The sequence below is a fragment of the Bison bison genome, unplaced genomic scaffold (assembly GCF_000754665.1).
Source record: "Bison bison bison isolate TAMUID 2011002044 unplaced genomic scaffold, Bison_UMD1.0 scf7180017864538, whole genome shotgun sequence".
Classification (NCBI taxonomy): domain Eukaryota; kingdom Metazoa; phylum Chordata; class Mammalia; order Artiodactyla; family Bovidae; genus Bison; species Bison bison.
The window spans coordinates 6,109,948-6,125,760 of record NW_011495086.1 but is presented as its reverse complement, the minus strand read 5'-3'; the positions used below and the strand labels follow the sequence as shown (position 1 = coordinate 6,125,760).

At 36.1% G+C, this 15,813-nt stretch overlaps 1 pseudogene; it reads right to left on the bottom strand.

Annotated features, from left to right (window-relative positions):
• Positions 1-213: 213 nt before the first annotated feature.
• Positions 214-1,234, bottom strand: LOC104982712 (annotated as a pseudogene).
• Between the last annotated feature and the right edge of the window lie 14,579 nt (positions 1,235-15,813).

The following is a 15,813-nucleotide window of genomic DNA, read 5'->3' as shown; positions in this document are numbered from 1 at the left end:
GTTGTGCTTTAAGCCTACTTTTTCATTCTCCACTTTCACTTTCATCAAGAGGCTTTTGAGTTTCTCTTACTTTCTGCCATAAGGGTGGTGTCATCTGCATATTGGAGGTTATTGATATTTCTCCCGGCAATCTTGATTCCAGCTTATGTTTCTTCCAGTCCAGCGTTTCTCATGATGTACTCTGCATGTAAGTTAACTAGGCTCACATCTTTATTAATCAAAATAGGAACAGTGACAATCAACACAGTTTTGCCAATGAAAAATGTTTGTTATTCCTATAGCATAAAAATACGTGCTTTGGGATTCAGTGAACTCTTGGAAAGCATTTCTGTCTCCTGTTTATTGCGGAACCATTTTCTCTGACAAAAGTTGTCAAAACGCTTGAAGAAGTGGTAGTTTGTTGGTGAGAGGTCAAGTGAATGTGGCAAAACAGAGGAGGTAAAACTTCATAGCCCAATTTGTTCAACTTGAAGCAGTGGTTGTGCAACATGCAGTTGAGCATTGTCATGGAGAAGAATTGGACCATTTCTGTTGACCAATGTCAGCTGCAAGGCATTGCAGTTTTCAGTGCATCTCATCGATTTGCTGAGCTCAGATATTATGGTTTCGCCAGGATTCAGAAAACTGTAGTAGATCAAACCGGCATAAAACCACCAAACACTGACCATGACTTTTTTTTGGTGCAAGTTTGGCTTTGGCAAGTGCTTTTGAGTTTCTTCTTGGTCCAACCACTGAGTTCTTCATCGCTGGTTGTTGTATAAAATCAACTTTTCTTCACACATCACAACCTGATAGAGAAATGGTTCATTGCTGTTGCGTAGAATAAGACAATATGACAGTTTAAAATGACAGTTTTTTTTATTTTTATTTTTTTGGTCAGCTCATGAGGCACCCACTTATCAAGCTTTTTCAGCTTTGCTATCTGCTTCAAAGGTTGAAAGACCATAGAATGCTCAGTGCTGAGCTCTTTGACAATTTCTCACATAGTTGTAAGAGGATCAGCTTCTATGATCCTCTTTTGGTCATTGTCAACTTCTGATGGCCAGCCACTGCAGTTGTCATCTTCAGGGCTCTTGTCTCCTTTGCAAAACTTCTCGAACCACCAGTGCACTCTATGTTCATTAATGGTCCCTAGGCCAAGTTCATTGTTGATGATGCGAGTTATCTCCACTGCATTGTGACTCATTTTGAACTTGAATAGGAAAACTGCTCAAATTTACTTTTTGTCTAACATAATTTCTCTAGTCTAAAATAAATATAAAATACATAGCAAGTAATAAGCCATTAACCAAAAACATAAAGCAAGAAATGTGCATTAAACTGATGTATAACATATCCACATGTAAGAATGTATTCCAATATCGAACAGTGATGTTCAAAGATGCAAAATTGTGATTGCTTTTAGCACCAACCAATAGAAAAATACTTTGTGACTTTTGGTTAGGAGAAGATTTTCTAGCTAGAATATAAAGGCATTAGGCATTCAAAACTGTGACACAGTTTATCTACACTTATTCCTCCTTTATTGGAAGACACCTTTTAAAAATGAAAAGTAAGCCTCAAATGTAGACAAAATAGTTGACATATGTTTTTAGATGAAGGACTTGGGCACATACTTTAGAAGTCTTCCTCAGCTTTGAATGAATGTCAACACTCCAGTAATTAAAAAGGACAAATACTTTCCCCAAAAGATATTTGGGTATTCCATAATCCCATGAAAAGATACAACATTAATAATCATCAAGGAAATGCAAATTAAAAGTACAATGAAATACTACATAACCCAATCACTAGAATGCTAATATCAAGATTTGCTGAGTATTGATGAGAATGGGCCGCAACTTCATCTCTTAGACATTGCTGGTTAGAACGTAAAATAGTTTGTGATTTTCATATAAACTTAAATATACACTGCCCATATGATGACATAATTTAAGTTCTAGATACATAGCCAAAAGAAAATTAAACTGATACACAGAAAATAATTTGTACATATATTCAAAGTACATATGTAATAATTTATACAATGTTCATAGTAATTTTATTTGTAAAAAGTTCAAAACCAGAAACAATACAATATTCTGTAAGTGAATGACTAAACATTGTGGTATATACATAGGAATACAACTTGATAATATGAAAGAATGACCTTCTAATAAACATGACAGCAAAGATGAATCTCAAAAATAGCCTGCTGAGTAAAAGAAGCCACTGTAATCCTAAGATTTTATGTATACAAAGTTTTAGAACAAATGAAACTAATCTTTATTCAGAAAAAGCAGAGCAATGTTTGCATAAACCTGAAGAATGGAATATGAGGGATGAGGATAATTAGGTGAAAAAAAAAACTTTATTGGACTATATAAATGTTTATAATCATTATTAAGATGCATTCCCAAGGTTATATGTTTTTATACTCTACCAAAGTATTCACCTAAAATGTGTGTATTTCATCATTAGGAAATTATACCTAATAATATTTTAATTAAAAATACGAAGTACTGAAATTATGTTTTGTGGCCCAGTCTTACAAATGCAAAATCAAATGCTTGATGTGTTGTATTTTGTAATATGTGTACCCATCAATGTGTTATTTCCATATTATTAAAACTGAAAAATAATTTAAAAAGATCCATTTCTGAAATTAATTATGAAGCCCTAACTTCAATATTTTTATTTCATTTTAGTGGATAATACTGTTACATAGAAAAAATTAGGATTTCCTCTAAAGTAACTTGAGTTTATTATGTAAAGATTAAATACATCATAACATTTATAACAATCTTAATGATGTATTAGCTGGTTAACAGGTTTTTTTTAGTTTTCTGCTGTATATCTTAGTTTGATAAAATATTAATTATTTAAATAAAATTTTATATATATATATACTAAATTAGTAGTATTAAAATAATATTCTCGAATTGAAACAATACAAATGCCAAAACACAAATTAAAAAAAAAAAAAACTTTTGCAGGTGACATGTTAATTAATCTATTTGGAATGCAAAACCTAATTATTTTGACAAATTATTTGTATGTTTCTGTAAAACACTAACAATTTAACTAGGTCATCCACCAGAAAAGAGATAAAACATTTACATTTGCAAAGCAAAAGGAACACTAGATTTCATCTCAAGTTCAGTGAAGCTATATGAAAAACATCAGTTGAATGGTAAAGAAAAAATAATGAAAAAATGCTTTTAGGTTCAAGCAACAGTTATCAGAAAAATCAACCAAAACCAAACCCTACAATCCCCACAATTTTAATGTAGCAGTTATCAGGAAAGCCTGCTAACAACTGAGGGGAAAAAAAAATTGTAGTAAGAATAAGGATGTGAAGGTTATTTTGAAGAATCCAATTGGAATAAATGCACATGAACCATAATTAAGTAAATTAGGGATGAGGACAAGATATTTCTTTTGATAATAATATTGGACTAACAATCCAGAGGGAGAGATTTTCTTTATAGAGGGTGTTTTAATACAACTTCTTAAATGACTTTCCTTCTCCTCTCCCTCTTTTTTCCTTTTTATTGTGGTAAAAAACATATACATGAAGTCTACCTTGTTAACAAATCCTAAGAGTATTCACTACATTACAGTATTGCTACCTATGAGCACAGTGCTGTACAGCTGATCTCTAGAATTTATTCATCTTGCATGAATCAAACATATACCCATTTTGTAACAACTCCACATTTCCCCCTCCCCACACTCTTGTTAGGGCTTTCCTTGTGGCTCAGCTGGTAAAGAATCCACATGCAATGCGGGAGATCTGGGTTTGACCCCTGGATTGAGAAGATCCCCTGGAGAAGGGAGAGGGTAGCCACTCCAGTATTCTGGTCTGGAGAATTCCAGGAACTGTATAGTCCATGGGGTCGCGAAGAGTTGGACATGGCTGAAATACTTTCACTTTAATTTTTCACAATCTTGGTAATCACATTCTTCTTTGGGAATTGACTACTTTGGCTATCTCATATAAGTGGAATCAGTATGCATCTTAAGCAGTATCTATCTTTCTGTGGCTGTCTTATTTCACTTAACATAATAGAGTACCTCTATTTTTAATATCCAAGGAGCCTTCATAATCTTTTCCAACGTTCTTATCCCAGTTGACATTTCCACCAGCAGGGCACAATAGTTTCAATTAATCCATATCTTCGCCAACACTTCTTGTCTTTTTGTTTTCTTGATGAAAGCCCTTTTATCGGATGCGAGGAGATACCTTGTGTTTTTTATTTGCACTTCCCTAATGATTTTTCTGGGCTCCAAAATCACTACAGATGGTGATTGCAGCCATGAAATTAAAAGACACTTACTCAACATAGACAGCATATTAAAAAGCAGAGACATTACTTTATCAACAAAGATCCATCTAGTCAAGGCTATGGTTTTTCCAGTGGTCATGTATGGATGTGAGAGTTGGACTATAAAGAAAGATGAGCAGAGAAGAATTAATGCTTTTGAACTGTGGTGTTGGAGAAGACTCTTGAGAGTCCCTTGGACTGCAAGGAGATCCAACCAGTCCATTCTAAAGGAGATCAGTCCTCGGTGTTCATTGAATGGACTGATGCTGAAGCTGAAACTCCAATACCTTGGTCACCTGATGTGAAGAGCTGACTCATTGGAAAAGACCCTGATGCTGGGAAAGATTGAGGGCAGGAGGAGAAGGAGATGACAGAGGATGAGATGGTTGGATGGCATCACCAACTCAATGGACATGGGTTTCGGTGGACTTCAGGAGTTGGTGATGGACATGGAGGCCTGGGGTGCTGCGGTTCATGGAGTCGCAAAGAGTCAGACATGAATGGGCGACTGAACTGAACTGAACTGATGACTAGTGATGTGGAGAATCTTTTCATCTATCTGTTGGTCATTTTTATATATTCTTTGGAGAAATGTCTATACAAGTGCTTTCTTATTTTTGAAATTTGTTTTGTTAAAGTTGTACAGTAATTTTACTCAACTTCTAAGAGTTTTAACAAATTTATAGATGACAAAGCTTTGTTTAGCATGTGGGGAGCATAGTGAAACATATTGGAACATTATAAATTTAATAGCAGTCTATAACTATAAACCAGCATGTTAATTAATGATGAACAATTAATGCTTGAACACATTAAAATTATTAACTTACTGACAGATCAAGAATTGTTCAATCTGTTGCAACTGTTGAGCCTCTATGCTACAACACCTGAAGGCCATGCACCTAGAGCCTGTGCTCCACAAGAGAAACCAACACAATTAGAAGCTTGCACATTGCAACAAGCCACTCACAGCAACTGGAGAAAGCCCATGTACAGCAGGGAAGATCCAGAAGAGCTAAAAACGAATAAATAAGATTATCCAATATATGTATCCCTTAACCTTCAAATATGTCATTTAAATTGATTTGCTTTCAAAGCTCTCTACTTTTGAGTAAGTTAATAATGGCATTGAAAAATAAATTTAATCTGTCATCTTTTATCTTCATCAGTGTCAAAAACAGAATTTATTAACCTGTAGAGAAAAATAAATTTAATAATTTCTAGCTATGAAGTTAAGGTCAATTGAGTCTAGTTAATTTGAACAAATATATTATATTTTAAAGGACCCTAAATTTCACTAATAAAATGAAACTGTTCTATTTTAATCTATTTCTTTCCAATTGTTTTATATACTCTATGTATCGACAATGGGCAAATTTAATTCAGATGACCATCATACCCACTACAATTGACAAGAATCACTTAGAAGAAATGGAGCAGCCGACCCTCATGGTCAATAAAAGAGTCTGAAGTGCAGTACGTGGGTGCAATCTCAAAAATGACAGAATGATGTCAGTTGGTTTCCAAGGCAAACCATTCAGCATCACAGTAATCCAAGTCTATGCCCCGACCAGTAATGCTGAAAAAGCTAAAGTTGAACTGTTCTATGAAGACCTACAAGACCTTCTAGAACTAACATCCCAAAAGGGTGTCCTTTTAATCACTGGAGTCTAAATGCAAAAGTAGGAAGTCAAGAGATACCTGGAGTAAGAGGCAAATTTGGCCTTGGAGTGAAAAATGAAGCAGGCCAAAAGTAACAAAGATTGCCAAGAACACACACTGGTCATAGCATAAGCCCTCTTCCAACAAGGCAAGAGAAGACTCTACACATGGTCATCACCAGATGATCAATATAGAAATCAGATTGATTATATTTTTTGCAGCCAAAATGGAGAAGCTCTATACAGTCAGCAAAAACAGACTGTGGCTCAGATCATGAGCTCTTTATTGCAAAATACAGACTTAAATTGAACAAAGTAGGGAAAACCCCTGGACCATTCAGATATGACATAAATCAAATCCCTTATGACTATACAATGGAAAGCACAAATGGATTCTAGGGCTTAGATCTGATAGACGGAGTTCCTGAACTGTGGATGGAGATTTATCACATTGTACAGGAAGCAGTGAACAAAACCATCCCTGAGAAAAAGAAATGCAAGAAGGCAGAATGGTTGTGTGAGGAGGCCTTACAAAGAGCTGAGAAAAGAAGAAAAGAGGAAGGCAAAGAAGAAAAGGGAAGATATACCCAACTGAATGTGGAGTTCTAAAGAGTAACAGAAATTAGTCTATTGCACCTGTCATTTCCAAGGCGGTTCCCTCTGTTTTAGCTTTTTCTGTTTGCTGGTCTCTTCAGTGTCTGATTTCCACCCTGACACAAAGCGGGCGGAGGTGGACACTTTTTTTTTTTTTTTTTAGGCTCACTTGTTCAGTCGCGCTGTGGAGAGGGAGGGACACTGCAAACAAATCACACTGGCGTGTGCTCGCAGTGCCTCAGCCACACTGGGCCTGCCCCCGCTCACGGCGCGTGTACCCTCCCTGCCCACACTGCTCAGGCTCTAGGTTGCTCCACCGGGAACCGTCTGAGAAAGTCTTCTTAAGTGAATAATGCAAATAAGTAGAGGAAAACATAGACTGGGAGAGACTAGAGACCTCTTCAAGAAAATTAGAGACACAAAGGCAACATTTCTTCTCTTCTCAGTTCCTTGGGAGAAAAAAAAAAAAACAGAAAGTAGTTCACACAACCAAAAACAAATTAGTCTTCAGAGTAGATCCAATATAAACACAGCCAGCACATCTCTATCAGTAGGGCAAGTGAAAGTGAAAGTCACTCAGTCCTGTCCAACTCTTGTGACCCCATGGACTATATAAATAGTTCTTAGAATTCTCCAGGCCGGAATACTGGAGTGGGTAGCCTTTCCCTCCTCCAGGGAATCTTCCCAACCCAGGTTTCCCACATTGCAGGCAGATTCTTTACCAGCTGAGCCACAAGGGAAGCCCAAGAATACTGGAGTGGGTAGCCTATCCCTTCAGCAGATATTCCCAACCCAGGAATCCAGCATGAGCTATCAGGGAAGCCCATGCAGAAAGGCAAGGACACATCAAGACAGAGGCAAACACACATTTCCTTCATGTGAATGATAGAATGTTCTGTCTAGGACAGGCCCACTATCTCGTGTGCAGTTATGGGAATCTTATCCCAAATATGGGCTCATGAGTGAGATGGGTATAGATAAGGCATGCACTGAGGTAGAGGAAGATTAGATACTGAGCTCTCCAGCTTTTCACTGGATTTGGAAAGTAAGAGTAGAATCCCAGCTTTGCTTTGGGTCTGAAGAATATGTCCAGGCCTACTCATTAACTGGGAATGCTCAGCTACCAATTTCAAGGATGCTTTCTAAATTCCTCTGGTTTAAACCTGAATAAATTCCGTACAACCCATGTGGAATATTGCTTTCATTTCCCCTACCTTACTATCACCATGGTTTGAATTTTTAAAGAGGAAGATATTATCCATGAATTCTCAGTCGGAAAAAAAAAAAAAACAAAACGAAAGACTTGCAAGCAAGTTTTGGAATCAAGGGTTCGACAGTGTTAGCAGGGCTTGAGCAATTATAAACCATGGATCTAATTCAGTGTGGTTCATTCATTCTTGGCATGTTCCAGGATGCTGAAGGGAACCTCAGAGGCATCTGGAGTCATGTCCCTTTTGGAAGAAGTGCAGTGAGGCAGGAGCATAAGATCTGTCTTTTTCGAAGATCCTGTAAGAAAAAGAAGCTTTGAGGTCAAACTAATCTGCCATCCCCTTGTCATGCATGTTTGCATTCTTGACATGGCATCCTTGGAAATATATAGCTCAAGTGGAATGGATTTTTCCTGTTTATCCATAATTAAGAAAATGCCCAATAATGTGATGATGCACCCCAGGCAAGCATGTAGAGGTCTTCCCCATAAAGCTTATTTTTGTCTTCCCCATGAAGTCCAAGCCAACTGCTATCCAACTGTTAGAATAGTTGCCCATAGGATGCAGCGTACCCTGGAAATCAGAGAAGTACAGCTGTGAGCCTTGATTGAAAAAGTGATTTGCTTAGCAATCATCCTTGCTCCTAGCATTTGTGGTTGCAGCCCTGGTTCTCTGACCAACTTCATGGTTTATTACAAAGTCTTCAACTCAGGAACAGTCTAATGGAAGGGATGTGTAAGGGGAGGTACTGGGGAAGGGGCAAAAGTTCAGTGTCCTCTGCAAACACACTGCCTGTCTATCCAGCATCTTGAGGTGTCCAGCAACCCGGGAGCTCTCCTTATTTCACCTTGTAAATTTGACTTTATGCTCTCTGGTGTTTTGTATGAAATATTTATTTAGTTTTCTGTAATGGATTCAGTTTCTTTCTCTTTGATTTTGTGTCTTTCTCTCCTTATATAATGTGATTAAATCATATTTAGTCATTTTATGGCAAAATCTGAAAGATGTTTCCCTTTTCTACAATTTTCAACTATTAAGTCTAGTCTCATTTTCTGCTTTATATCCAATATCAGTTCTTCCCATACATACATGTAATTTTTTCTATAAAACTGTAACTTTTCTGTTTTCATTATATTTTAATTTTTAAAAAGTCATAGAGCATTCAATATTATCCTTTGAATGATCAAGTCATAACAAGGCACTGTGTAATCGATTGGTAAGTTATTCTAGGCAATAAAATAAGCACATTCTAAGAATCTCAGTGTGTTCGCCAAGAAAGATTTTATTTCTTGCTTGTGTTGCAGTGCTGTGCAGGTCAGTACTGGAGGAGCCAGAACATTACTGCTAAGAGTAATAATTCAGGAGGCTAAAAGTTTTCTTATTTGAAGATTTTGCTATGTTCTTAGGCATCATCTTCCACTACAGGAAACTGGCTGATGAAAAACAACAGGAAAGAAAAGAAACACTTGCTTTTAACTCACTTGACCTTGAATAATCCATGTTACTTCTGCAGACATTCCAATGCTGTGAGCATTTCATGTATCACCACCTAGGTAAAAGGTAGCTGGAACATAATTTTTAGTCAAGTCCTAGCAAATAAAGAAAATGAACAAACAAAAAACTCCAAGAATTCTCTCCATTGCATACTGTCACTGTTAATATTTCTGTTATTTGTATCTCTGCTAATAATGCTGTTTTACCTAAGTATGTGAGAATAAAAAAGAATAGTATTCCCTTTTTAGGAAAGTGAAGTACTTATGCTGATATGTTCCATATACAAAATCCTTATTAGTTTCAAAGGTGAGATTAACAGATGAATCACTACATATACACGGCAGTAAAGGTATAATGGATACAAAGTAACTTGGATAGCAAATAGAAATATTCTAATATTGGTATTTTTTTAACTATAGTAAAAATTATCACTCACATTATAATATCTGTATTTAATTATCAGCACTAGTTTTGTTTAATTTTAGTTTTTTAAAAATGTCACTTCTATAGTTAGCATATGTGCACTTGCAACTTCCAGACAACTTGTGAGTTAAACACATCTGAGGACATTCCCTTCCTGTTCAGTCAATCACTGCGTTATAGCTGTTGGAAAGAACTGTACTTGGTAGTGTCAGCCAGTTCCACAAACAGCAAAATGTTTAGTGGTTAAAACCAAGGAATTTATTTTTCTGGCACACAATGTTTAAAACAGTTTTACTGTCCTAGTGGTGATTCAGAAATTAAGGATCTTTTTATTCCGGGGCTTGGCCATTCTTCAGTACATGGTTTGGAAATTCGCTGTCCACATCTACTAAGCTGACAGAAGGCAATATAGTAAAGTAATTAATGTGGGAAGGTTTGATGGCTGGGGCCTGCAAGTTGTGGGTGTATTTTCTGTACATTGCTGATTGACTGTATCAGACACATGGCTACATTTGATGTCAAGTATGGGAAATGCACTGTACAATGTATCATTGAAAAAAATAAAACAGGTTTTGGTGAGTAACTAGCTGTCTCTCTTTCCAGATCTGAGATCCATCTATCCTTAATGAAAAATTTTAAACGAAAGTTGATTTTAATTGAATATAAATTCTAAACTAAAATAATACCAAAAAATAGAAGAAAGTGCTACACTGCAATACATATATACAGATTATGTATGTTGCAGTAACAGATTTGTAATCCAGAACAGTAAATGGTAGGGATTAATAAAAAAAAATGAGTTTTAAGACTTGTCCAATGGGAAATCCAAAAGCAACTAAACTCAAATTCTCAAGTAATGATGAAATAAAGATATTTGAGACATATTAAAAGAAAAGCAAAGATATTTATGGCCTCCATTTCCCCCCAGACTAAATGATTAACATGTATTTTACCAAAAGGAAGAATAAGAGAAAGAAATATGAGCAAACGATTTAGTAAGTTCAAATGATAATTAACTGAAAAAGTATTTAAATAAGTGATTCATGTATTTTGAGACTTTATAACTCTTATGATGGTTCAATTTAAGGAGGAAACAAAATAAATATATTAATTTAAACCAATATGTAAAAGTAATTTTTCTGTATTGTTTGTTGCCAAATACTGCTTATATTTTTTTATTTGGTTTTGCACATGGATATTTTCTTCCTCATTAACATATAATAACTAAGCAAGTTGAGAAATGGCAGATGTACATGTCTTAATTCAAATAATATGCTGTGTATTCTAGATGGTTTGGAAAATAGTAGTTGTGAATTCCATGTTCAGACATATTTTAGTTAAGGGCATGGGCATATCTTTATTCCAGCATTATGGTACCAAAACAGGTGAGAATATTGCAAATGAACTCCAACTCACATTCTACATATGGATAACTATCTCTCAAATAATTTCTTCAACCTCCTAAATATGTAGCGTATTTTAGTATATGTGCTGCTGAAGCAAGTGCTATATGTAGTGTATTGAAGAAAAAAGAAGGGGAGGGTAGGATAATTTGGGAGAATGGCATTGAAACATGTATAATATCATATATGAAACGAGTCGCCAGTCCAGGTTCAATGTACGATACTGGATGCTTGGGGCTGGTGCACTGGGACGACCCAGAGGGATGGCATGGGGAGGGAGGAGGGAGGAGGGTTCAGGAGGGGGAACACATGTGGCGGATTCATTTTGATACATGGCAAAACCAATACAATATTGTAAAGTTAAAAAATAAAATAAAATTAAGAATATTTACAATTCATGCTGAAGGTTTGTAAATCTTCACACTAACAAAATCCTTTCTTCATGACAAAGTAAAAAATAATTCTCAGAAATTTTTTTATCTGATAATTAATTTAGCATTAATTTAAGAGTAAAGATAACCTAATCTAAATTCTAATAACTTGGCTCTCTATATTTTAATTAGATATATTATTGTCTTTATTAGTCACCATAGACTTGGCCTTTATACATCTTTTTATCAATTTACATTAAAATTATTAAAACCTCCACCTAGGGTCCCAAGACCACATACATATGACAGCAAAAGGAAATCAAGCCATATGTCTAACATTTTGCTTGGAAATCTCCTTAACTATATATCTAGGTTCATTGCTTACAAGTTCTGTGTTCCATCCAATAGTAGAACCCACTTCAGCTGAATTGTCTGCCATTTTGTAATAATAAGTATCTCCTTTCCTCAAGTTTCAAATAACATGATTCTCACTTTCTTTTGAGATCTCAGCAGAAGCTCATTTATTTTCCATGAGCACTCTGTTTTCTGTTCACAGGGTGAGAGAGATATAGCATGTTCAAAAGCAGAGACATTACTTTGCCAACAAAGATTCATCTAGTCAAGGCTATGGTTTTTCCAGTGGTCATGTATGGATGTGAGAGTTGGACTGTGAAGAAGGCTGAGCGCCAAAGAATTGATGCTTTTGAACTGTGGTGTTGGAGAAGACTCTTGAGAGTCCCTTGGACTGCAAGGAGATTCAACCAGTCCATTCTAAAGGAGACCAGCCCTGGGTGTTCATTGGAAGGACTGATGTTGAAGCTGAAACTCCAATACTTTGGCCACCTCATGCGAAGAGTTGACTCATTGGAAAAGACTGATGCTGGGAGGGATTGGGGACAGGAGGAGAAGGGGACGACAGAGGATGAGAGATGGCTGGATGGCATCACTGACTCAATGGACATGAGTCTGAGTGAACTCCAGGAGTTGGTGATGGACAGGGAGGCCTGGCGTGCTGCGATTCAGAGGGTCGCAAAGAGTCGGACATGACTGATCGACTTATCTAATCTGATCTGATGAGAATAGAGGCATTTTCTACCATGTTTTCCACAAACAAACTCTTGTCAATATCACCTTTAACATCCATATTTATACTAATTGACTTTGGTAAGCAATCTAAGTTATTTCTATCAAATGCCTCCAAGTTTGTCCGACTTCTACTCTTTGCTCAAATACAAAGTTATTTCCACATTTTCAGGCATTAGTTACAGCAGTGCCCCACATTCAGTACCAAATTCAGCATCAGTTTCTTAGTAAAAAAGCACCAAGATCTGAGTGGCCTAAAATAAAATGAATTTCTTCTCTCACATCACTGGAGGCTGTAGGTCCAAAATTAAGATATCAGCAATCCCATGCTACTTCTCAAGCCTCTAGGGAAGAATCTTTGCCTCTTCTAGTTTGTGGTGATCCCAGGTTTTCCTTGGCTTGTGGCAACACAGCTCCAATATCCAATCTCTGTCTCCTTTTACAAATTGTCTTCTGTTTGTCATGTTTTGTACTTTTTTCTTCTTGTAGGGACACCTATCATTGGATTTAGTTGCTGTTGTTGTTGTTCATTCGCTGAGTCATGTCCAACTCTTTGGACTTAGGGCACATATTACAACCAAGAAGATTTCACCTTAAAATCCTTAACTAAATACCTCTGCAAAGAATCCATTTCCAAATAAAGTGACATTCTGGTGTTCTGGGTGGACATGAGTTTGGTGGGGGACACTATTCAACCTACTACAAAATTATATAAATATATTTCATGGAAACAACCTGTGAAATTACTTGTTTCAAAATGTCAAAATTTGAAATGTCAAATGTTTAAAATGACATAATTAACTATCTATTCTCTGTCATATGAATTTTATCCATTATGCATCTTATTCTAATCCATCTTAATTCTGTTCCATATGCAAACTTTATTTAGTCTGTTTTCTATGGCATTAGCTTTCTTACAGAACAGATGAACTTACTTTACAACACTAAGTGCTAACCCTTCACAGAGAAAACACAGTCAGGGTGTGGCCAAGAACCACCTGTCTATGCTGACAAAGCAGGCTTTACCTGCGTGATGAAACACAACTTACTGAAAAGTATGTCCCTCATGTGTGGCTATGCTGTTGCTTCAAGCCACTGACATGAAATGAGATGCCAAGGGTTCTTTGGGCTTTAAAACAGAGTTTTGAATAATTTGTAAAAGCTAGTCATTCCTTGTACATTGCTTCTGATGTCTCCTCTTTTACTTTTCTCTACTTGAATAGTTTAGGAAATGACCCCCAATAATTTCCTTAAATTTTGAGGAAAAGGGCAAAATATGGATCATATTCCCAGTGAGTATAAGGGAGCCAAGTTCATCTTAACTTCCTTGGTGGCTTTCAATAAGATGGAATATTAATGAAAAAATTAATGGTAATTAAAATGATTAAATTGTATGTTGATATTCATTTCATAAGTATGAGAAATGTTAACATCTGCAATTTGAATTGCTGTCTAGAAGAATATCATTATTACTGAGAACATATGTGTATTGGGTAATTTTCAACTGCTCTACTAAGTTTCAGTTATATTGTCATACTTCTTTAATGTTTGATTATAGCCATAAACATAATTCCAGATCTTAACATTTCAGGTCAATTTAAAAACTTTTTCTTTTATAATATTGTTGAACTAAGGAAATGGCAACCCACTCCAGTGTTCTTGCCTGGAGAATCCCAGGGACGGGGGAGCCTGGTGGGCTGCCGTCTATGGGGTCGCACAGAGTTGGATACGACTGAAGTGACTTAGCAGTAGCATACATTGAATTTGGCACCTTGTCTTTTTAAATATAAAAATATAAAATTTTTATATTCATTATTAGAAACAAATTCCTGCAATAAAAACTATGGAACATCTTATTTTCCATAGACATTTCTAAGTCATTATTTTCTTTATAATGTAATTTGGTTTTGTTAATGTTCCATAGGGCAGTAGAAATAATGTGTATGCATGCTCAGTTTTTCAGTCATGGCCAACTCTGTGACCCCATGAACTGTAATCCACCAGGCTCCTGTGTCCATGGGATTATCCCTGCAAGAATACAGGAGTGGTATTGCCATATTTTCTTCTCGGGAATCTTACCAGCCAAGGGATCAAACCCATGTCTCCTGTGTTGCCTACAGTGGCAGGCAGATTTTTTACCACTGAGCCATTTGGAAAGCCCCAGAAATAATATAGTAAATATTTTTTTTCATAACATATGGATACTAACCTTCAATTTTCTTTTTCATTAAGACACTTTATTGTCTATTTTAAGCAATTTCTCAAAATGTCCCTATAAGACATGCTGTATGCAGTTGTCTAAAACCATAAGCTATACCCTCTGTGTCATTGATCTTGGACATATTGGTCCAGTGTATTGATTTTTTATCAGGTGATACAAATGTACAAACATAAACATGCCAAAGTGATAGTCTTATTATCAAGTGATCCAGTGAAGAAAGATAAAATACTATTTTGTTTAATAAAATAGAAAAAGAAACCAGCATGAGATCAATGGTTTCCAAAATTAGTTATCACAAGTATAACAAAAAACAGCATGATTGTATACTCTTAAAAGTTGTTTGCCATATGATATTTATTAATTATAAAGGTAAAATATAACTTCACAGTTGCAAAACCTGTCCTATATTAACTTAACCGTGCATACAAGGTAAACATAACTAGTAATGACTCATATTGACATTATCTCTCTGTTGATATAGTTTATGAAAGAAAGGTACACCATTACTTTTATCTTCTGTTATTCTTACTAAAAATACATAACATAAAGTTTAGAAAGCATTTTGCAAAATACCTGACCAATACTATTCAAAAGATGTAAGGTCATGAAAAGCAAAGAAATGATAAGGGATTTCAATGGAATTCTCCTAAGGAGACATAATAACTAAATGCTTTATTTGATCCTGAAGCTGATACAGAAGCAGAAAAGGGAAACTCAGTTCAATTCAGTTTGGTCACTCAGTCATGTCAGACTCTTTGAGACCCCATGGACTGAAGTACGCCAGGCTTCCTTGTCCATCACCAACTCCCGGAGCTCACTCAAAGGGAAAGTACTGGACAATTAAATTAATCTTGGAAGATTAGATACTGTTCAGTCACACGGTCATGTCTGACTCTTTGCCACCCCATGGACTGCAGCACTGCCCGTATTCCCTGTCCTTCACCATCTCCCCTAGCTTGAGCAAACTTATATCCATCGAGTCAGTGATGCCATTCAACCATCTCATCCTCTGTTGTCCCCTTCTCCTCCTGCCTTCAATCTTTAACAA